We start from the raw sequence: 24371 nt of genomic DNA on the forward strand, positions 1-24371 counted from the left end.
CTGCTCTGCCATTTCACCATGGCTGATCCAGTTCCCTCTCAACCCCAGTCTCCTGCCTTCTCCCTGACTAATCAAGAAACTATCAACTGCTGTTTAAATATACCCAATGACTTGGCCTCCACAGCTGCCTGTGGCAACAAATTCCACAGATTCACCACCCTCTGGCTAAAGAAATTCCTTCTCATCTCTGTTCTAAACGGACAACCCTCTATTTTGAATAAAACAGAACAAAAACATGCAAAGGTTTAAAATTTAATGTACAAGGCATGCAATTTTTCCAATGACTGCACATGCCCAGCAGTGAACTGCAAGATTCCTGTTTATTTCAGTGGTTAGAAATGAAATTAACCTTGTCGGCTTCCTGATCATTTCATTTATGCTCATCTTCTAAAAACAGAAAAGGCATTACTGATCAAATAATTTGATTCAGTGATTCATTAGGAACAAATCTTCCTCCAACAATGGCACCAGAGTGCCTTGTTTCCCTGGAAACAGCCTGTCTTCCGACAGATCAGATGAGAGAGATCCTGAGCAGGGAAGAGGTGGGTGAAGAGTTGAACTCAGTAAAAATTATTTACTTTGAGCTTTGCATTGGGTACGTTGGCTGCTTTACAGATGTTGGAGCACTTCCACTCTCCTATCACTCGTGTTCTCTTTCCCAGGACTCTCACCTGTGGCTGTCATTCATTTGTATCAACTAACCCTGTCGCCAGGATACTCTTACCCGTGAAATGTCCTTTATGAAAATCAGTGACTTGTACAGACCTTAGGAAATTGCTGCTGATGTTATAAACACACCGTTCCATTGATGTCTGGAGTTGTAATTTACTGATTGATACAGGGCACAGTTGCCAGATTGGTTAGCTCAAACAGAGGCTTTGCAAACTGAAATTATGACCATTCGTCAGCCCCCCTACAAAGTTCAAATGTAGAGAAGGCAGCTGATGTATTTATAGAAGCACTCTCAATATGTGGAAATAATGACAGTCCTGTGCTCAGTGGCGGCTCATTTTTGTACGGTCTCTGTCACACAGGCCTGAAACGGGCCACCCTTCCCTGTGAGTTCCACTGTGTAACTTATCAGGAACTCCAATTTAACTGATCAAACTCCTTTCAGTGCAGGTGAACCCCAACATCAAAACCATGGGAAGAAGCTCTGTCCACTTACTTGGGCACTGTTCAATGAACAACTGTGCTCTGCAACACAGAACAACAGAAGGCTTCAGCACACACCAGCACCTGTCCGAGGGTAGGGATAGGTGCTATTGTCATGTTGAAAAGCAGGAATGTTGGAACTACTTAACAGGGCAATCAGCATCTGTGGAGAGAGAGAGAGAGAGAGAGTGAGAGAGTGAGAGAGACAGTGATAGAGAGTGAGACAGAGGCAGAAAGAGAGAGAGAGAGGAGAAAGAGGGGGGGAGAGAGAGTGGAAGAGAGACAGAGAGAGGGAGGGAGAGAGACAGAGAGAGGGCAAGAGAAGGAAAGAGAGAGAGAGAAAGGGAGAGGAGGGAGGGAGAGAGAGACAGACATAGAAAGATAAATAGAGATAGATCAATGGATAGAGAGTGAGAAATTGAGACAACTTTTCAGGGTGATGTTCATTCAAACTCAGATAGTTAGAAAATCATCATCTTAAGGTGCAAGAAGAGAGTGATCTAAGGGTAGTGTCTGGGACAGGCAGAGACTGAGAGAGACTCTTGTGTCTTGAGAGACAATAAGGTCTTGTTCATCAAAGCTGTTCAAAAAATTTGGAGGAACTGCAAATGAAATAATTGAGTACTGGGGAGGGGGATGAGGAAAAACAAATTCTGGGACACTGGAGGTGAATTATGTTACAGATGTCACAAATCTGCAATAAATACAGACACTAACTTGATTTTTCTACTTCACCCTCTCTCGGTTCCCTGTGTGAGTGTGTGAGTGTGAATGTGTATGTGTGAGTGTGAGTGTGTGATTGTGTATGTGTGTGTGAGTGAGTGTGAGTGTGTGAGTGTGTGTATGTATGTGTGAGTGTGTGTGTATGGGTGTGTGAGTGTGTGTGTATGTGTGTGAGTGTGTTTGTGTGAGCGTGAGTGTGTATGTGTGTGTGTGTGTGAGTGTGTATGTGTATTGTGAATGTGAGTGTGAGTGCGTGTGTGTGCGTGTGTGTGTATGGGCATCATTCTGTTGGCTGATGGTGTGGTCCGTACTGTTAGACCTTCGAGAAGAGAAAAGATCCTGGGATCACTGGGCCGTGCAGGACTGTGCCAGGACGGTGGGGCACAGTGTAGCCCGCCACCTCAGCAGGTACACACTTCCATACTCCACACCAGCCAACTCTCTCCATTATACCCTCACACCTCCCAGCAAATCAACAGCACAGGGCAAGATTGTTGACTTACTAACACATGCTCTACATGCAACAGTGAAGCCCTGTAAAGCACGGGTATGTTGACATGAGAGGAGTGTAGGGAAGATGGCGTACCACTCCAGTGCATGGTTTTAAGGGAAGGTTATAGTCCTACAGGCTGAGGTATTAAACAAAAGTTCCTCCATCGTCTCAGGTGGATGTGTGAGATTCCGCTGGCAAACCCACTACATGACATCCAGGCCATTCTCGCAGCTTCCACCAGACACCTGAAGTCCCACCCCACCAGGTTCAAGAACACTTAGCCATTCAGTTCTTGGAACAACTGGAGACTTGACAAAGGGCATCTTCTAGGCAGCTTTCTAAAAGAAGGTATCAATTAGCATAAATAATACACAACTTTTACGAGAAAGAACACAATTAGAACCAAAAATAACCCATTACAGTGCAAAGTGATCAAAGTGGTCCCAGTGTTGCTAAACTGTAGTGATTAGGGTCTAGCAAGTTGTTTCAAGAACCACAGAGTTGAAGGGAGGTAACTGTTGTTGAACCTGGTGGTGTGGGATTTCAGGTTTATTTACCCCCTGCCCAGTGGTAGCTGTGAGAAAGTGGCCTGGCCTGGAAGGTGGGACCTATGAAAATGACGCAGCGCCTCATGTATGTACTAACTTTGGTGGGGGAAGATGACCCGTGATGCATTTGGGTAAGTCCACTACCCTCCTCTGCCTCTTGTCTTGTGTTCCTGTGCACACTCAAATTCCTTTACCAGACCATGGTGCGACCAGTCATGATACTTTCAAGGTACATCTGTAGAACTTGGTTCAGTGACATCCCTACCTCTTTAACCTCCTGAAAGAGTAATGATGCCAGTGTCTCTTCCCTGTAATTGCATCTATATGCTGTGCCCAGGACAGGTCATCCAATATGTTAACGTCCAGGAATTTAAAGCTGCTGTTTCTCTGTCCCAGCCAGTCTGGTTATCCATATGTACACATGGCTGGCAATATCCCACAGCCACACTTGCCATATTTTCAAACCAGATGCCCCGAGATTGTCAACAAGAGACATGGTCTCTCAGTTCTGTAGGAGAGTGAAAGTGGCTTGCAGCTCCAGCATAAGCCAAAGGCCCACAGCCCTGTGTCTGCTGCAGAGCTCAGTCCACGTCACATGGGTTTCCAGCTGTTTACCGCTTCATGGTGACTCTCCTAATTGGGTCTCAGAGCTGGTCACGGGGCTAATGCTGCAGCCATGACTGAAGGCTGAAAGGTTCCATTGTGAGAGAGCATTTACGTCAATGTGCAGCTGTGAGTGAGAACAGTCAGATGGAGTTTGCATTATGTTGAAAGCAGGGCTCTTCACAGCTTAAAAATAAAAACACCCACTTGTCACAGATAGTCCTGACAATACTCCTTTCTTACATTTCCAAGGCGGACTCGCTTCAGGGATATTGTTCCTTCACTTCCTTAAATCAGACACAGCAGAACAATCCCATCACTGAACTGCAGAAGTGGTAGCTACATCAGTGAAGCTTGTCTCACTGTTTCATGGTTTGAGCAAGGATATAACAAAATGGCTATGCTCCTGCCTCCTCATAAGTGCGAGAGATCAGAATCAGGTTTATTAACACTGACTTAGATGATGCAGTCTGTACAGTACAGTGCAAGCACATTAAATTCAAATAAATTAAACAAAAAAATGGGAAAGAAAGAAATAATGAAGCAGCTGCACAGTTCCTCAACTTGGCAATCATGGGCAACCCACTCCAGGGTAGGAGTACTCACTTCTGAGTCAAAAAACTATGGGCTGAAGATGGTGAAGGTGGCGTTTGGCATGTCAGCCTTTATAAGTCAGGGCACTGAGTTCAGGAGTTGGAACATTATATTGTAATTGTGTAAAACTTTGGAGAGGCTGCAGCTGGAGTATCATGTTCGCCTGCTGCGTTCACCAGCAACTTTGATGTGTGTAGCTGGAGTATTGTGTTCATTATGGTTACCATCATAGAAAAGTTGTCTTTAAGCTGGGCAAAACGCAAAGAAGATTTATAATAATGTTGCCAGGACCCGAGGTGCTGAGTTTTATATATATGTGGAGAGGCTCAACAATCTAGCAGTTTATTCCTTGAAGTGCTATTTTGGGTGACCTTACAAAGGCATATAGGGGCTTAGATAGGGTGAATGCACACTATCATTTTCCCAAAGAAGGGTTATAAAATACGGTGAGCAGAAAGACTTTAAAGTGTCCAGAGGGGCAAGTCCTTCACACAGGTAGTGCTAGTTATATGGAACAAGCTGCCAGAGGAAGTGGTTGAGACAGGCACAGTTATAACATTTAAACTAACATTTAGACAGGTACATACATAGGAAAGTTTCAGAGAGGTATGGACCAAAAGCAGGTAAATGGGACTAACTCAGGTTGTCATCTTGGTCAGCATGAATGAGATGGGCCAAAGGATCTGTTTCTGAGTTGTACAGGTCTATGGTTCTAAGGTTCACTCCAGGAAACGGGGATTATACTCATCTGTGTATTATGGGAGTTAGAACCCCTAGCTTTTAGAGAAACCATTATAACTCGACCATACCTGTCCTTCAATGAAGACTAGTATTACCTATGGGACCACTCTGAGACAGAATGTATATGTCAACAAGCTCCAGAGACTCACTGATTCTTCACTGATCCTTCAATGCTGTCAAGACTAACCATAGTTCAGGTGGCTTGACTAGGGTAGTCACCACAGGGAAAACCATTGCCAATTTATCTCCTCCATGCAGGGGGTGAAAAACTACTCCAAATCTTAGTTGTTACTGTTTCATCAGAATGGCTGAGCATCAGGTCTGACAATTGGTCTTTGACCTGGAACATTAACAGTTTCATCTGCATGGATGCAGCGAGAGCCTGGTAAACGTCGGCCACGTCCCATTCCCAGGAGCCCTCCCTCCCATCAACAATGTCCATGCATCAGCACGGCTTTTGGTTGATGCATGTTTGAAGATCAAGGCATCAGATCCAGCACAAAACTCATGGTCCAGCAGGTAGCAGTGATCACTGCCCTCTGATATGTTTATGAGGCTCAGATTACCTACACCAGGCCTTCTGAAGAGGTAACACCAATGACATCTCTGTGAAATCCTCTAGCTTTCTGGCAGGAAGAGGCAATGGATATTTTCTAGTTTCCCAAGCCAATACCGCCAGCATTGAGGTTTTGTGTTGGACGTGCGGGTTGTGTTGTTTGCAACACCAGACTCCCACAGCGAGCATTCCATTGTGAGTCCTATCTTGGGGAGAGATGACTGGTGGACAGAGGAGAAGGTTCAGGGAGGTGCTCAGAGTGGCCCTTGAGGACCCGTGGCCCCCGATGGCTGAACAAGGAGAAGGAGCGCTGAGGACTTCGGGGCCACAGGTTGAGATCAAACAAGGTCTCTGGGTCGGCAGCACAGCACCTCACCAATGGGCCTGCCCACCCATCAGCTACCTCCTGCCCCATCTGTGCTGGGCTCCAAATTACCCACACCAACCCAAATCCACAAGACTGGAGTGGAAGCCAGGTAACCCTCCATGCTGAGGTACAGCCTGAGAGAGGAGCAAATTGTTTAACAAGCACCACAGTTTTGTTTATGGGATCTTCAGATGCAAACAATTGCTGCCACATTTCCTACATCCCAATCAAAAAAATACAGCAGATGATAGAGTTTTGAAATAACAATGTTGAGCAACTTTTTATTTTTGTGTGTGTATCAAGTTTGGACATTTGTGTGATTAAGGCCAGCTTTCTCTCCGCATTGTAGACATGATCTATTGGTCATGCTACAGCCTCATTGTCTGCAACACATACTTCAGACAAAGGCATGCTTGGTCTCGCCTTACTGAAGATATTCTTCTTGCTTTACACATCAACCTCCCTGTCTTCTCTTGAAGTGAAATCTGCTTGTTTTTCTTTTTTCCTCAGAAACATTGACTCTGTTTCTTCACTGGCAGATCCTACCTGACCTTCTGAGCATTGCTGCTATTTCCCATTCCCAGACATATCACAAGGGTGACGATATTCCACAAGTGTGTTATGGTTTGGAAGTGCTTCAGGACATACCAGGGGTGTGAAGGACATGATCGACAGCCTGTCCTATTTATACATCACATCCCAGTTATGGAAAAATCTGGGCAAACTCATTGCGTATCAGAGCTTATCAGGAGCCTTTTAGCTCGCTGTGTTCCCAACAGATAACAAGCTGTCTTCAGCCAACATTCCCTGCCCCAGCCAAAGTCTGTAGTCATTCTCTAATTCAGCAATCGCATACTGACGGTGACGGCTTATCTTTGGAAGTTTCCACTGTCCCTGGAAGTATTATTTTCTACGAAGCCTCAGAGGACAGTGGCTACTTCCAAGATGGAATATGGATTGGGACTGGGATTGCTCGCCGAGGTGGTTCAGGAGTGGCCTAACCAAAGTGTTATACCGTACAACCACAATATGAATTGCCAAATTTTATGCTGAGTGCTCTGCAGATGAAGGCAAAAGCACTGCATTCACCACCTTTACCACTGTATCTTCTTGCATTGTCACTTTCAGTCAGCTATGGACTCGCACCCCAAAATCCCGCTGTACATCAGTATTTTTAAGGTCCTGTCACTTATTGTTTGTTTCCCTCTTGCAATTGACATATAAAAGTGCAAGATCTCACACTTGTCTGGATTAAATTCTATGTGTCATTTTTCTACCTACATTTCCACTGATTGATATCCTTTGACAACCCTGCACACTGTCCACAACTCCACCAATTTTGTATCATTTGCAAACTTACCAATCAAAGCACCGACATTTGTGTCCAAATCAGCTATACATATTTCAAACACCGATCTGTGTGGAACACTAACAGGAGAAAATCCACAGAAGCTGGAAATCCAAGCAACACATACAAATTGCTGGAGGAACTCAGCAGGCCAGGCAGCATCTATGGAACACTATTACTCACAGACCTCACAGACTCCACCACAACTACCCACTGTCTTTAGTGCTCAAACCAAGTTTGAATCCAAACCACCAAATCTCCATGGATCCCATGTGCCTTAATCTTCTGGATGAGCCTAACATGAGGGGTTAAAAATGTTGCTAAAGTCTGTGTAACAACATCCAAATCAAGTTTGCAAGGCGTGACCTCCACTGCACAACACCATGCTGACTTTTCCTAATAAGGCCATGCTTTTTCCAGATGCCTAAGAATCTTCTCCAATAATTTCCATAGCACTGATGTAAGTGTAACGCTTAGGACTATCGACTCACGTTTGTCTAGGGAAAACCCCATCCTCCCGTCAAATCATGCCTCACGTTTGCGTAGATGCTGTGTAAAGCACCCCGGTACAAACTCACACATAAAATATCAGACAGCACACAAGGTATGATTAACTGATTACACTTTATAGATCTTAATGTGACTATATGGTTGATAGAGATACAAATCTACAGAATCTCCGGAGGGGAAGGCCCCAAGCCCTCGGCTTTGCTTGTTGCTCGGCGGCTGGGGCGGGGTCGAAGCGCTCGGCAGAGATGGTGCTCGGTGCTCAGTGTTGGAGGGCTGGTCGGAGGCTCGAAGTTTTTGGACAGACTCAGAGTCGGCTGCGGTCAGGTGCTTCTAATGCATCAGCAAGTTTGTGGTGCTTGGAAGTTCATGGCAGGGAGAGGTTCTCCCTTCTACCGTCTGCGTGAGATGATGGGGCTGTCGGGACTTTGAGACTTCTTTTTATCGTGCCCATGGTCTGATCTTTATCAAATTACGCTATTGTTTTGCACTATTGTAAGTATATGTTATAATTATGTGGTTTTGTCGGTTTTAGTCTTGGTTTGTTCTGTGTTTCTGTGATATCTCTCTGGAGGAACATTGTATCATTTTTTAATGCATGCATTTCTAAATGACAATAAACGAGGACTAAGTGTCCTCATAATCTACTCTACTCTAATCTAAATACAAAAGGAAAAGAAAAAGGCGCCAAACTTATCAGAGTTCAACCAATTCGTCCACAACCGTTGGAGCTCAATTAACGGAGTCTTCTCTCCACCATTCGATCTCCTCCAACCTCCTCGACCCTCCAACTGGGACCAACCATGGTGATCTACCAGAGCGCATCCAGCACTTCCTTCCTCTTCATTCTTCCTCGCTGAAAAACCCCCAAGCCTGCGCAAACTAATAGCTTTCACACAGACAGAAAGAATAACATCTCTTCCAGTGGTTAGCAAACGAATACAAGTCCCGTTATCACTAATTATAACCCAAACATGCTGCTACAGAGAACCTTACCTCATCAGTGAACATTACAGAGAAGCCATTTCATTTTAACACTGTGGAGAAGCCATTTCATTATTAGCAGTTAGCAGTTAGCAGTTAACATTACTGAGAACCCCACATTCTGCCCCCACCGAATTTAGTCATGCCTTCATGACGTTCGGATAATTTGCCAACCCTTCCTGCAAAACACAGAGCCCAATCCAAGTGCAGAAGGCAGTGACACACTGTAACTCCCCAAAACAGTATAGATCACACCATGATCCCCAGGTGCTACATAGGCCAATTTATCTGGGGGGTTCCTACTTCTCTGTGACCTGCGTACCCCCTCTTCTAACTCTTCCACCTCAGACACTACGGGGGACCCTTTGGAGCTACGGGGTGAACCTTCCCGCGAGGGGTCACTCAAACCCCTCCGCACCCTGGAATATTCTGTCTCTTGTTCAGGCCCCACTTCCTCTCCTCCAGAGTCCTGCTGTATGTCCAGCTGCCCACCCATAGCCCCCCTCACCTCACCTGATGCAGTGGGAGAAGGGCCTGGAGTCCCTTCCCCCGTCACGGGGGAGTTAACGAATGGCAGCATGTACCATACATCCAAATCATTATCCTCTGAATCAGTATCCCTTTCAGGGGCTGGGCCCGGCCCAGGCTCCTTCGCGGTGGGCTCTTCCCTCGTCCCGCACTTCCGCAGAGTCCTCGTACTAGGGGTAGACTCCAAGTTGGGCTCTTGGTCTACCTGCACCTCTTGGCTCGGGGCAACAGGTGGTTCCAATGGAGAATCTTGACAGGCCCCTTCCCGTCCTCAGGCCTCACCTGGAAAACCGACAGGTTTGGCATCTGACTTTCCACCACATAGGGTGCGGCCGCCCAGCGGTCAGCCAACTTGTGCTTTCCAGGTAGCCCCAAATTCCTTATGAGGACTCGGTCACCCGGCAGGACCTGGGAGAACTTCACTTTTTGATCATACCTTCTCTTATTTCCCCAATTCTGCTTAGCGGCTGCCACCCCAGCCAATTCGTAAGCCCTTTTCAGCTCTCTCCTCATATCAGACACATACTTCAGATAGTGCTTCGGCGGTATGTCACCCGCGTCAGTCCCGAAACAGAGGTCAGTGGGCAACCTTGCCTCGCGCCCAAACATCAGATAATAGGGCGAATACCCAGTAGCCTCATTGCGTATACAGTTGTAACAGATGCCCAATATGTTGACTCCACCTGCTCTTTTTGCTGATCTTCAGAGTATGTCTAGCAAAGTCCAATTAAACCTCTCAGGTTGTGGATCGCCCTGCAGGTGATAGGGCGTGGTCCTCGATTTCTCAACTCCCAGCATGTCCAGTAACTCATAGATGAGCTTACTCTCAAAATCCCGTCCCTGGTCACTATGTATCTGCCGGGGAAGGCCATAATGCACAAAATACTTCTCCCATAACACTTTCGCCACTGTTGTCGCCCTCTGGTCCTTGGTAGGAAAAGCCTGAGCATATCTAGTGTAGTGGTCCGTGATGACTAAGACATTCGCTGTGTTGCTGGCATCAGGTTCTATTGACAGGAAATCCATACACACCAGGTCCAGGGGCCCTGCACTCTGCAAGTGGGACAAAGGAGCGGCCTACACAGGCAGTGTCTTCCGGCGTGTGCAGCCAATGCACGACTTAAGTACTCTTCAGTCTCCAACTTCATTCGAGGCCAGTAAAATCGGTCTTTGAGCAATCCATAGGTCTTCTCCACCCCCAAATGTCCAGACTCATCGTGCAGTGACTTCAACACAATCTTCCGATACTTCACAGGCAGGACCAACTGCCAACACCAAGGTTGGTCCGGGGGTGACGTTACCCGGTATAAAACCTGTTTCCTTAACTTCAACCGAGGCCATTCCCTCAGTAATGGAGGCACTGAAGCGTTTCGTCTTCTCCACCCACGCCATATCCCCCTTCTCCACCGCGTACCAAATGGTGCCAATGTGCGGGTCACCTCGCTGAGCAGCTGCCACTTTCCCCGGACTCAATTCCAGCAGCTGTTTGGTCTTCAGAGCAGTCAGCTCACAGTAAACTGGGCATTGTCAGAAACACCCAATGGGTCCACTGCGCGATATGGCATCTCCTTTTCCTCAGCCTTCTCTGTGAAAGGTGATTTTTCTCTTCGTGGTGTTCCTGACAACCACTGCCATCCTGTTCACCTGTACCACCGAGGGCCTCTGCACTTCGGGCCTCACCAGCATCCCAGACGGAAATCGCGACTCCCCCTCGAGGTCTTCTGGGGCGTCCACTAAAAGGGCCTTGCCATCAGGCACTCAAGGAAATCTGGGGGTTCCCATCACTCTCGCCACTTTCCCGGATCTCATTACCTTGGGCTTCGACTGGTGCACCACACAGTTCCTCGTTTAAATTCAGTATCTGACCCAGGGTGGCTCTGCACTTCTCAAAAGCAGCCGGAAACATTGGGTGCACAGCCCAGGTCTCAAAAGTTCTCATCCGCCCTCTCCTGACAGGTCCCCCATGAGCCTCCACACCACAGGGGTGTTGGTCCCCACCAGAATTGACGCACCACCCATCTCAACCGGTTCCGGACAAACCAGCACTAACGTCTCCAGAACTTCAGACATCCCACCTTGGCTTCTGAAAACTCCAGCCTCACAGACAAATACCCGTCATACGGATAATCACCAGCACTGACCTCACTGGGTCTCCTCTAAGTTTCCCGACACCTCTCCCTGCTTGGATGCCCGGGGACTCGCTCTCCGAGGGGCTCCCTGCTGCTCACATTCCCGCCGGAAGTGCCCCTCTTTCCCGCAGTTATAGCACACGCTACCGGCTACTCCTCTTCTCATGGACCCCTCCCCCCCGCCTCTCGCAGCCCTCTGCGCTGTCTGTCCCCTGGGGGAGGGGCCTTCCCTACCGACCCCTCAGTTATCAGCCTGGCCACCATCTCCTTTATCAATTTCCGGGTGGAGCCGGCCCCACTCACTTCACCACCAGGGGCTACACCTGAGGATTTCACCCCACTGACAGGGTCCTCCCGCAGCCTGAAGGAGTTCTCATCCCCCCCCTCACCGCGGCCTCAACACGTTCTTATCCCCCCTCACGTCTTTGAACAGCTGAACGAACGTCGGAGGGGGGCACATTTTATAGGACTGCCGGAGACTCCAAGCAATCTTGTCCTCAGCCTGGGCACCCCTAACTCCCTGAGCCATCCTTAATTGATCCACCTTTTCAGCCTGAATGACCCCCCCCACCCAGCGCCAGAGCCCCCCAAGCCGTCTCTCTAGCTGAAAGAGGTACGCGGAGAGCTTCTCACCCTTCTCCTGACGCATGTTTTGAAACTCCCCGAGGAGCTCTCGGTCAACCGAAAAGCACTTTCCAAAGCCTGCAGGTAGTCATTCCGAGTGACCGAAGGCTGGTTAACCTTTACGTCTCACACTACCCCAGCTGCCACTCCCCGCAAACTTTCAACCAATCTCTGTCGCTTTTCCTCATCCGAGCACTGCCACTCACTTAACAACTGCGACATTTGCTCTACCCATGTCTCATAATCCTCGTCACCTTCGGGGGTGGGTGTTATCCCCAAGAAAATTCTTATCTTCTGGAGGGGCCCCTCTATCCTTCTCACGAGGGAGGTAATTGCAGATGCCAACTCGGAACTCTCTCCTTTCGCTGGGGAATGGGAACTAACCAAATTTTCCAAATCTGACCACACCTTCCCTTCATCCCTCAGTACCAAGAGAATTTGTTCCCTAAGATCCCCACCCTCATCCGCTGGTGACTCAGCTCGCTGAGCTCTGGCCCCCCCTCCCCGACTATTTGCAGGCTCCATGGTCCTGCCTCCCCGGGACACCAATCTCCTCCGGCAACTCTGCCCCTCCTATGTCCTCACTTGTCTGCACCAACACTATGTCTGTACCTGCCTCAAAATCAAAGTTTCACGATACAATTTCCACTTTGCCAACCGCTTTAACCGTACTCAAACCTCGAAGTAACACATCATCCAATACATACACTGGTCTCCACCCCCCAAACACACATGCCTTGCTCACTGGCACGCTCACAGCTGCATACCATTGCCGAAATGCGGCGGCTGCCATCACCACTCTACTTTAAACAGCGTGGTCACACAGCATCCACAGAATACAATCCCGGACGAGCCCCCACAAATGTAACGCTCAGGGCTATCGACTCACGTTTGTCTAGGGGAAACCCCGTCCGCCCGCCAAACCATGTCTCACGTTTGCATAGATGCTGTGTAATGCCCCCAGGTACAAACACACACATAAAATATCAGACAGCACACAAGGTACGATTAACTGATTACACTTTATAAATCCTAATGTGACTATATGGTTAATAGAGATACAAATACAAAAGAAAAGAAAAAGGTGCCAAATTTATCAAAGTTCAACCAATTCATGCACAACCTTTGGAGCTCAATTAATGGAGTTTTCTCTCCACCATTTGATCTCCTCTGAACTCCTCGACCCTCCAACTGGGACCGACTACAGTGGTCTACCAGAGCGCGTCCAGCACGTCCTTCCTCTTCGTTCTTCCTGGCTGAAAACCCCACAAGCCCGTGCAAACTAATAGCTTTCACACAGACAGAAAGAATAACATCTCTTCCATTGGTTAGCAAATGAATACAAGTCCCATTATCACTAATTATAACCCAAACATGCTGCTACAGAGAACCTTACCTCATCAGTGAACATTACAGAGAAGCCATTTCATCTTAACACTGCAGAGAAGTCATTTTATTATTAGCAGTTAGCAGTTAATATTACAGTTAATATTACTGAGAACCCTGCATAAAGATCATGGGTCTATAGCTTCTTATTTCTATTTCCCTTCTTAAGAAAGGAAGACTATGAACTGTTCTCCAGTCCTCTGGGGTTTTGCCTTTAACTAAAGAAGAAACAAAGGTGTCTTGTCAAATCCCCAGCAATCTCATTTCTTGCCTCTATCAAAAACCTGGAATAATGCCCATCAGGCCCTGGGATCATATTGACATTAATATTCTTCAACTGAGTCAACACCTCTTCCTTGATATCAACATTAATACTTTCAGTAATATTTGAACAATCTTGTAAATACATTGTTTGATTAAGTATTTGCTGCTGTTTATATAATTCATTATAGCTATATGTAAAAATACGTAAATTGCATACATTATGATGCTGCCACGTGATACGTGCATGCTTTGCATAAAGTAAACACCAAGTTAGATTCGCATTCCTGGCTCTTTTTTTCTTTTAATTAGTTTAATATTTTGAGGGTTACAAAACACAACAGTCTATTTTTAAAATGAATGCAAGACGATTACCTACCTATTGAAGCACAGCGAGATGCTCAAGTTCAAACAAAGTACAGTGAGAAATGGTCATTAAAATAAGCGTAGCATGTATTTTTTCTTTGGAGCAGCATGTTTTCTTCACAGTAAGAAAGAAACAATTGTATTTAAAAAAAAGGGCAGAAAATGGAAGAATTCACAGGTTCATAAACAATGAGTACTGGGAGACAATAATCATTAGAAATGAACAGAAATGGCTGGCTACATCATAAAGAATGATGCACTTAGTTACACAACAGATAACTGGATATTGTATACGGAGATGTTGCTGGGACTGGAGAACCTGAGTTATATGGAAAGATTTGATAAGTAAGGACTGTATTCCTGAGAATGTAGAAGATTGAGGGGAGATTATGAGGGGTATAGATAGGGCAAATGCAAGCACTCTTTTTCCACTGAGGTTTGGTGGGACTACAACCAGATGTCATGGGTTAAGGGTGAAAGGTGAAAGGACTAAGGGAACATGAAGAGAAACTTCTTCACGCAGAGGATCGTGTGAGTGTGGAATGAGCAGCTAGCACAAGTGGTACTGTGAGCTCAATTTCAAAATTGAAGAGAAGTTTGGGCAGATATATGGATGGTAGAAACATAGAAACATAGAAAATAGGCGCAGGAGTAGGCCATTCGGCCCTTTGAGCCTGCACTGCTATTCAGTATGATCATGGCTGATCATCCAACTCAGAACCCTGTACCTGCCTTCTCTCCATACACCCTGATCCCTTTAGCCACAAAGGCCATATCTAACTCCCTCTTAAATATAGCCAATGAACTGGTCTCAACTGTTTCCTGTGGCAGAGAATTCCACAGATTCACCACTCTCTGTATGAAGAAGTTTTTCCTCATCTCGGTCCGAAAAGGCTTCCCCTTTATCCTCAAACTGTGACCCCTCGTTCTGGACTTCCCCAACATCGGGAACAATCTTCCTGCATCTAGCCTGTCCAATCCCTTTAGAATATTATATGTTTCAATAGGATCCCCCCTCATTCTTCTAAATTCCAGCGAGTATAAGCCTAGTCGACCCAGTCTTTCATCATATGAAAGTCCTGCCATCCCGGGAATCAACCTGGTGAACCTTCTTTGTACTCCCTCTATGGCAAGAATGTCTTTCCTCAGATTAGGGGACCAAAACTGCACACAATACTCTAGGTGTGGTCTCACCAAGGCCTTGTACCACTGCAGTAATACCTCCCTGCTCCTGTACTCGAATCCTCTTGCTATGAATGCCAGCATACCATTCGCCTTTTTCACTGCCAGCTGTACCTGCATGCCCACTTTCAATGACTGGTGTATAATGATACCCAGGTCTCGTTGCACCTCCCCTTTTCCTAATTGGCCACCATTTAGATAATAATCTGTTTTCCTGTTCTTGCCACCAAAGTGGATAACCTCACATTTATCCACATTAAGTTGCATCTGCCATGAATTTGCCCACTCACCCAACCTATCCAAGTCACCCTGCATCCTTTTAGCATCCTCCTCACAGCTAACACTGCCGCCCAGCTTCGTGTCATCCGCAAACTTGGAGATGCTGCATTTAATTCCTTCATCTAAGTCATTAATATATATTGTAAACAACTGGGGTCCCAGCACTGAGCCTTGCGGTACCCCGCTAGTCACTGCCTGCCATTCTGAAAAGATCCCATTTATTCCCACTCTTTGCTTCCTGTCTGCCAACCAGTTCTCTATCCACATCAATACCATACCCTCAATACCGTGTGCTTTAAGTTTGCACACTAATCTCCTGTGTGGGACCTTGTCAAAAGCCTTTTGAAAATCCAAATATACCACATCGACTGGTTCTCCCCTATCCACTCTACTAGTTACATCCTCAAGAAATTCTATGAGATCGTCAGACATGATTTTCCTTTCACAAATCCATGCTGACTTTGTCCGATGATATCACCACTTTCCAAATGTGCTGTTATCACATCTTTGATAACTGACTCCAGCATTTTCCCCACCACCGATGTTAGGGTAACCGGTCTATAAATCCCCGGTTTCTCTCTCCCTCCTTTTCTAAAAAGCGGGGTTACATTAGCCACCCTCCATTCCTCAGGAACTAGTCCAGAATCTAAAGAGTTTTGAAAAATTATCACTAATGCATCCACTATTTCTTGGGCTACTTCCTTAAGCACTCTGGAATGCAGGCCATCTGGCCCTGGGGATTTATCTGTCCTTAACCTAACACTACCTCCCTACTAACATGTATTTCCCTCAGTTCCTCCATCTCACTAGACCCTCAGTCCCCGACTATTTCTGGAAGATTATTTATGTCCTCCTTAGTGAAACAGAACCAAAGTAGTTATTCAATTGGTCTGCCATGTCCTTGTTCCCCATGATCAATTCACCTATTTCTGACTGTAAGGGACCTACATTTGTTTTAACCAATCTTTTTCTTTTCACATATCTATAAAAGCTTTTACAGTCAGTTTTTATGTTCCCTGCCAGTTTTCTCTCATAATCTTTTTTCCCTTTCCTAATTAAGCCCTTTGTCCTCCTCTGCTGGACTCTGAATTTCTCCCAGACCTCAGGTGAGCCACTTTCTCTGGCTAATTTGTATGTTTCTTCTTTGGAATTGATACTATCCCTAATTTCCCTTGTCAGCCACGGGTGCACTACCTTCCCTGATTTATTCTTTTGCCAAACTGGGATGATCAATTGTTGTAGTTCATCCATGTGATCTTTAAATGCTTGCCATTGCATATCCACCGTCAACCCTTTAAGTATCATTTGCCAGTCTATCTTAGCGAATTCACGTGTCATACCTTCAAAGTTACCCTTCTTTAAGTTCAGAACCTTTGTTTCTGAATTAACTATGTCACTCTCCATCTTAATGAAGAATTCCACCATATTATGGTCACTCTTACCCAAGGGGCCTCTCACGACAAGATTGCTAATTAACCCTTCCTCATTGCTCAATACCCAGTCCAGAATAGCCTGCTCTCTCGTTGGTTCCTCGACATGTTGGTTCAGAAAACCATTCCGCATACATTCCAAGAAATCCTCTTTCTCAGCACCTTTACCAATTTGGTTCACCCAATCTATATGTAGATTGAAGTCACCCATTATAACTGCTGTTCCTTTATTGCACGCATTTCTAATTTCCTGTTTAATGCCAGCCTCAACCTCACTACTACTGTTAGGTATCCTGTACACAACTCCCACCAGTGTTTTCTGCCCCTTAGTGTTATGCAGCTCTACCCATATCGATTCTACATCCTCCCGGCTAATGTCCTTCCTTTCTATTGCGTTAATCTCCTCTCTATCCAGCAATGCTACCCCACCTCCTTTTCTTTCATGTCTATCCCTCCTGAATATTGAATATCCCTGAATGTTGAGCTCCCATCCTTGGTCACCCTGGAGCCATGTCTCTGTGATCCTAGCTATATCATATTCATTAATAACTATCTGCACTTTCAATTCATCCACCTTGTTATGAATGTTCCTTGCATTGACACACAAAGCCTTCAGGCTTGCTTTTACAACACTCTTAGCCCTTATACAATTATGTTGAAAAGTAGGGGTATGGTGGGCTATGGTCAGGTTTCGGTTGATGGGACTAGGCAGTTTAAATGGTTTGGCCTAGACTAAATGGGCTGAAAGGCCTGTTTCTGTACTGTACTTTTCTATGACTCTATGACTCCAAGAACCTATAATGGAGAAAAGGTAACTCCTGTCGGAATGATATTCATAACAGTGAAATAAAGGCCATAGTACCATAAGACATAGGAGCAGAATTAGGATATTTGGTCCATCGAGTCTGCTCCACCATTTCATCATGGCTGATTTAATTTTCCTCTCAGCCCAGTCTCCTGCCTTCTCCCCGCATCCCTTCATGCCCTGACCAATAAAGAATCTATCAAACTCTACCTTAAATGTACATAAAGACTTTAAGCAAGAAGAGAATCCAAGGAGTTTCAGGAAAGTTGCAAGCATCTGGATTTTGTGAGTATAAAGAACTAGAATCTTCTCTATATGCGTTAAGGTTATTGCATGAACTTCAAGTGGGAGACAAAAAGCTGCTTGTAAAAGTAGATGCAAAGACCAAAGCCCAGCTGCATGAATGGAAGGCCAAAAAGAAAGTAGTCAATGGAGATATGAGAACAAGATTTTGAGATGATGTTGTGGATGAGGAAACCAGTAGGAAAGATCAGATCGAAAGGGAGCAATAGAAGGATTCATGAGAATACTCCAGTGGACTAAATGCACCTTCCCAAGATCAAGATGCACAAACTAGAAGAAGAAAAAGGAGAAGAAAGGTGGTTACTGCTGTCTGAACCACTTCCTGCAGTCTCAGAGTCAATCCCACGGAGGAGGCCCCAGGACCTGAGACTCACAGCCACGTCTCACCTGACAAGCAGAGTGATCTCCCTTGTCAGGAAAGATGCTATCCCACAAGAGTAAGAAAGCCTCCATAGTGATTAAATCTTCAGGCCTGATTGGGACATTTTAAAAATTACTATGCTGTGGATGTCTGTATAGTAGTTGTATTATCAGCGTATACAGTTGCAATGCATTTTATATTGAGTTGGAGTTTATAACTAAGCAGGGAGGAGTGTTGTGTATTTAATATTTCAGTAATATCGTAAATCTGTTGTTAGATTAAGCATTCTTTGTTGATTATATAATTCATTATGGTTATGTGTAAAAATACCTGAATTGTAAATGTCATGGCGTTACCGTGATACATGTGCACCTTGCTTAGAGTAAACACAAAGTTAGATTTGTATTCCCGGCTCACTTATTTTTCTTCCAATTAGCCTCATGTTTTGAGAGTTATGATACATAGCGACCATGCCCTAGAATGTCAACGTATCCCTCCTTGATCTCATGGTTCTCTGGGTCCTTATCCTGAGTGAATACTGGCTTAAGCACAGATTTAACACCTTGCCCACTTCCTTCTGCTTCAGGCATAAATTCCCTGCTTTGCCTTTCAGTGATCCTACACTCTTCTTTTTGATATATGTACAAAATTCCTTGGATTCTCCTTAATACTATTCCTCAAGGATACTTCAGGGATTCTTGTCCTAATCCTGGGGATTTATTTAACACAATCGTGTTTGATGTGCTTCTGGAAGTATTAAATCCAGACCCCTCCTCCCATTTCCACCTGCCAAACACCTTCCCACTCTTTGAAACTCATAAATGCAAGTGTTTACAGAATTTGGAAAAATATATACATTTCTTCAATTGCCCTGCTGACTAGTCTAACAGCGACCAGGTGATTAAATATCAACACCTGGTGATTGCACGATAACCTCCCCACAGGTGGAAACTGTCTTGTGCTTGGCCTCAAGTCCATCTGGCACTGAGCCCAGACCCCCAAAGCTCAGGAAACATTCTGATTCTCCCGATCTCCATCTGCCCCTCCCCCCTCCATACCACATCTAGGCCTGGTGCTCCTTAGAGCCAGAGCCAATACAGCACAGAAACAGGCCCTTTGGCCTATCCTGGCCATGATCACTGTCAGATGCCCACCCACATTCGTTCCAACCTTGCCTCTGCACCTTCAGGATCAGGCCCTATAAGGCAACAGGTTTCCGCACTGCCCTTTGTACCCTCCCTACACTACAGATGAGAACACCCTGCAGCTTGAAACTTCCATATTCTAGACAACAATTATATCTCAACTTTTAAAAATGTTGTGGGAAAGACTTCATTTGGAGCCCTGCCTCTCTAACCACAGCTGTTTCAGTTCAAAGATACTTGAGAAGTTCAGGCTCCAGTAGAACAAAACTCTGAAGGTTTTTAGGCCCAGTTTTAGCAGAAAGAGATGGAAAAGACTGACTCCTGGCTGTTTAGTAGACACTGAGTTACAGGGAGGATTTACATACATACAAAACAATCTACATCACCATGTTTCATAGCACAAAGTTACATCACCTGAACATTTCTCAAGAAACATGAGTTGGAAAAGAATGATGCGTTTATTTACTTCCTTTTTTCTCATCACTTCCATGAGAAGGGATTTTATTCCTAACTCCAATATTCGAATGATGATTTGAGAAGCCTGTGAGGGTAAAACAAGGGGATCGTGTGTAGCAGGTTGACAGTTAGAAGCTGTGTGTTGTAGCACAGTGAATAAGGAAAAACAAGAAGTCAACAATGCAATGACCCAGATATGAGACCAAAAGACATGGGAGCAGAATTAGGCCATTTACTCCATCGAGTCTGCACCACCACTCAATCATGCATAAAAACATGAATATCTGAAATTATGCATCAAAGTAAGGAGAAGGTCATATCAGTTGTGGCCCACCAAACCTGTAGATCCAGGAAGAACAACTTAGAAGATGCATGTGTGATTCTTCACATAACTCTGGGTGAAAAGAAAATTCAGACAATGGATGAAGTATGTACACAACTGACTTTAGCTTGAACAGAGGCATGCTGGCCAATGGTATACTGTACTGTTAAGGAGGAAACATTCGTCCCATCATTAGATGTAACATAAAGCTGTAATTAAGAAGATGTTTAATGCTGTGGGTCACAGCCTCAGAGACGTGGGTTCAATCCTGATCTCTGGAGCTGTCTGCGTGGAGCTTGCATGCTCTCTCTCAGTGACTGTGTGGGTTTCCTCCGTGTGCTCTGGTTTCCTCTCGCATCCCAAACACATGCGAGTCAATAGTTTGATAGGACTTTACAAATTACCCCTAATGTATGGGTGAGGGGCAGAATCTGTGGGTGGGGGGGGGGAGTTGCTGGGAATGTGGAGAGATCCAAGTTGCCGGGTATAGGGAACTGAGGGAGAATGGGAATGATGGGATGGCTCTCCTGGGAGCTGCCATGTACCTGATGGTCCAAATGGTCTCCTATATTATAGTAAGTGGTTAATAAGGGACAAAAGAATGAAGTTAATGTTACTGAGGTCCATTGTCTGAATTTTCCTTTCAGTCAGAAGTATTGTGACCAACCACCCTAGCGTGTTCAAGCTATTCTTTCTGAATCCAGAATCTCTGCGACAACAAAGTATGCCTGTCAATTATTGATGATAAAGCTGACAACATGAGTGATTAACTGCGGCAGGAAACTTGGTTGTATGTTCACGGGTAACTTGATGTTCGGATTCTGCACCTTTATTATGTGACAAATGAACGTCACAAACACCTTGTAAGAAGAACAAAGGCGTTCAAAGATTCAAATAGTTGGAGATTTGTGAAAGCAAATTGTTACGCTTTGTATCTTCAAAGCATTAAACTAATTCAAAGTAGGACAAGAATGTGAGTCTAATTTCATGTTTACTTCAAGCGAGGTGTGCCCGTATCACGTGGTAGTATCATGATGTATGCAATTCACGTATTTTTAATATAACCATAATGAATTATATAAACAACAAAGATGCTCAATCAAACAATATATTTACAAGATTACTCAAATAATACTGAAAAATTAAATATACAAGACTAACGGATTAGTTGTGGAGAGAGTGTGGTCGGGAAGTAAAGACGGAGGGAGGGGATTGGTGTGAGAACGTTTCCTGACGGATTCATAGAGCCGTACAATGCAGAAACAGATCCTTTGGTCCAGATGGTCCATGGCCACCAAGGCACCTTACTAAGCCAGTCCCATCTGCCTGTGCTTGGCCTATCTTCCTCTGAACTTTCCTACCGATGGATCTGTCCAAGTACCTTTTAAATGTTGCTACTGTACCTGCCTTAACCACTTCTTCTGGCAGCTGCTTCCATATATGGATCACTCTCCGAGAGAAAAAGTGTCCCTCAGGGTCTTTAACAACAGTGGATGAGAAGAGGGAACATTGGAACAGGGACGACTTTTGAAGAGGTGACAGAATACGGGTAAGATGCACGCCAGATCAGGGTATTATAGTGATGCAAGGATAAACACTTTCCGGACCTTTACCATGGAAGGGAAAGTGAATGAGAGGAAGAAAGCTACCTTAAATCTGTTTTCTCCAGAACAGATCATTCATAGTCATAGTCATAGTCATACTTTAATGATCCCGGGGGAAATTGGTTTTCGTTACAGTTGCACCATAAATAATTAATAGTAATAAAACCATAAATAATTAAATAATAATATGTAAATTATGCCAGGAAATAAGTCCAGGACCAGCCTATTGGCTCAGGGTGTCTGACCCTCCAAGGGAGGAGTTGTAAGGTTTGATGGCCACAGGCAGGAATGACTTCCTACGACGCTCTGTGTTGCATCTCGGTGGAATGAGTCTCTGGCTGAATGTACTCCTGTGCCCACCCAGTACATTATGTAGTGGATGGGAGACATTGTCCAAGATGGCATGCAACTTGGACAGCATCCTCTTTTCAGACACCACTGTCAGAGAGTCCAGTTCCATCCCCACAACATCACTGGCCTTACGAATGAGTTTGTTGGTTCTGCTGGTGTCTGCAACCCTCAGCCTGCTGTCCCAGAACACAACAGCAAACATGATCGCACTGGCCACCACAGACTCGTAGAACATCCTCAGTATCGTCCGACAGATGTTAAAGGACCTCAGTCTCCTCAGGAAATAGAGACGGCTCTGACCCTTCTTGTAGACAGCCTCAGTGTTCTTTGACCAGTCCAGTTTATTGTCAATTCGTATCCACAGGTGTTTGTAATCCTCCACCATGTCCACACTGACCCCCTGGATGGAAACAGGGGTCACCAGTGCCTTAGCTCTCCTCAGGTCTACCACCAGCTCCTTAGTCTTTTTCACATTAAGCTGCAGATAATCCTGCTCACACCATGTGACAAAGTTTCCTACTGTAGCCCTGTACTCAGCCTTATCTCCCTTGCTGATGCATCCAGCTATGGCGGAGTCATCAGAAAACTTCTGAAGATGACAAGACGCTGCGCAGTAGTTGAAGTCCGAGGTGTAAATGGTGAAGAGAAAGGGAGACAAGACAGTCCCCTGTGGAGCCCCAGTGCTGCTGATCACTCTGTCGGACACACAGTGTTGCAAGCACACGTACTGTGGTCTGCCAGTCAGGTAATCAAGAATCCATGATACCAGGGAAGCATCCACCTGCATCGCTGTCAGCTTCTCCCCCAGCAGAGCAGAGCAGATGGTGTTGAACGCACTGGAGAAGTCAAAAAACATGATCCTCACAGTGCTCGCTGGCTTGTCCAGGTGGGCGTAGACACGGTTCAGCAGGTAGACAATGGCATCCTCAACTCCTAGTCGGGGCTGGTAGGCAAACTGGAGGGGATCTAAGTGTGGCCTGACCATAGGCCGGAGCAGCTCCAGAACAAGTCTCTCCAGGGTCTTCATGATGTGGGAGGTTCAATAAAATGTCCAATGAGAGAACATCAGGTTTCACATTTGGAGATCAGAGTGACATCACCCATTGCTGCCCATGATAAGGTTAGACTGATAACTTGTCTCAAACAGCAGCAAACAAAGGTCTACACACAGCAGACCACTGATAGCCCAGGGAAACACAAGAGACTGCAGGTACTGGAATCAACACTATTCTGGAGGACCTCAGCCAAGCAGCATCTGTGGAAAGAAATGGCCAGTGGACATGTTGGAGTGGACCCTTCATCTGGACTGGATAGAGATGGGATAGATGGTTAAAGAAAAGGTGAGGGGAATGTGTGGAGCAAGAGCTGACAGGTGCTAGGTGGATTCAGGTGAGGAAGAGCGATAGGCAGAGAGGGAAGGGAGAGTGGAAATTATGACAGATGCTGCGAGGTGGAGGTGACAAAGAGCTAAAAATGATGGAATTGGGTTGGAAAGGAAGGTGGAGAGTGGAACCGAGTGAGGGAGGTGGGGGTGATGCTGGGAATAATGAGGAAGAGGACCCAGTGGGAAGAATGTGTGGGTGATGAACAGATGGATTGGGTGAAGGAGGGAAAAGAAACCGGGTGATGGGGACAGGGTTGGGTGTAGGAGGAAGCGAGAGGGGGAGCAAAATTACCACAAATGAGAGAATCCAATATTCATGACATCAGATTGTAGACTAGCCAGGTGGAATATGAGGTAGTGCTCCACTCTTTGAAATTTAGCCCTAATCAGTGTGGGAATGCCCAACACTGATGGTGGTGGGGGTACAATCACAACACCAGCTTTGGGTCCAGTGGGTGTGGGGAGCCAATCGTGATAGTGTGTGACAGTATGGCTCTCTGTGAGACCTTCCCCATGCAACCTGGAGGAATTCCTTCTGAAGTTGCTGCGAGCTGGTCTGATCCAGAACTGTCAGCCCTGGGACTGATGTGGATCCGTAAGAGACCAGGGTGTCTCTGGAGCTCTTCTATTGAGGATCCATCTCTCACTGCCCTGAATCAGCTCCACATGCACAATCTGCTCAGAGAGGTAATTGGCTTTTATTCCATTGTATCCAATGCTCTTCACTCTTGTTTCCTTAACACTGCTTGTGGACACTTGGGGTCAGGGTTGCCATCTGCTGTTCGGGGTGAGTATATGAATCTGCCCCAGCAACCTCACCCTAACCAACAGAGTCA

General features: G+C 45.7%; 1 long non-coding RNA gene across 1 annotated transcript in view; it reads right to left on the reverse strand.

Moving 5' to 3' along the window:
• Positions 1-1242: 1242 nt before the first annotated feature.
• LOC134337477 (uncharacterized) overlaps positions 1243-24371 on the reverse strand; it is a 41847-nt gene continuing 18718 nt past the window's right edge. The window contains exon 3 of the long non-coding RNA XR_010016011.1: positions 1243-1318. This is a non-coding gene — a long non-coding RNA (uncharacterized LOC134337477). The remainder of the gene's footprint in view (positions 1319-24371) is intronic.

This window comes from Mobula hypostoma, chromosome 1 (assembly GCF_963921235.1).
Source record: "Mobula hypostoma chromosome 1, sMobHyp1.1, whole genome shotgun sequence".
Taxonomy (NCBI): Eukaryota; Metazoa; Chordata; class Chondrichthyes; order Myliobatiformes; family Myliobatidae; genus Mobula; species Mobula hypostoma.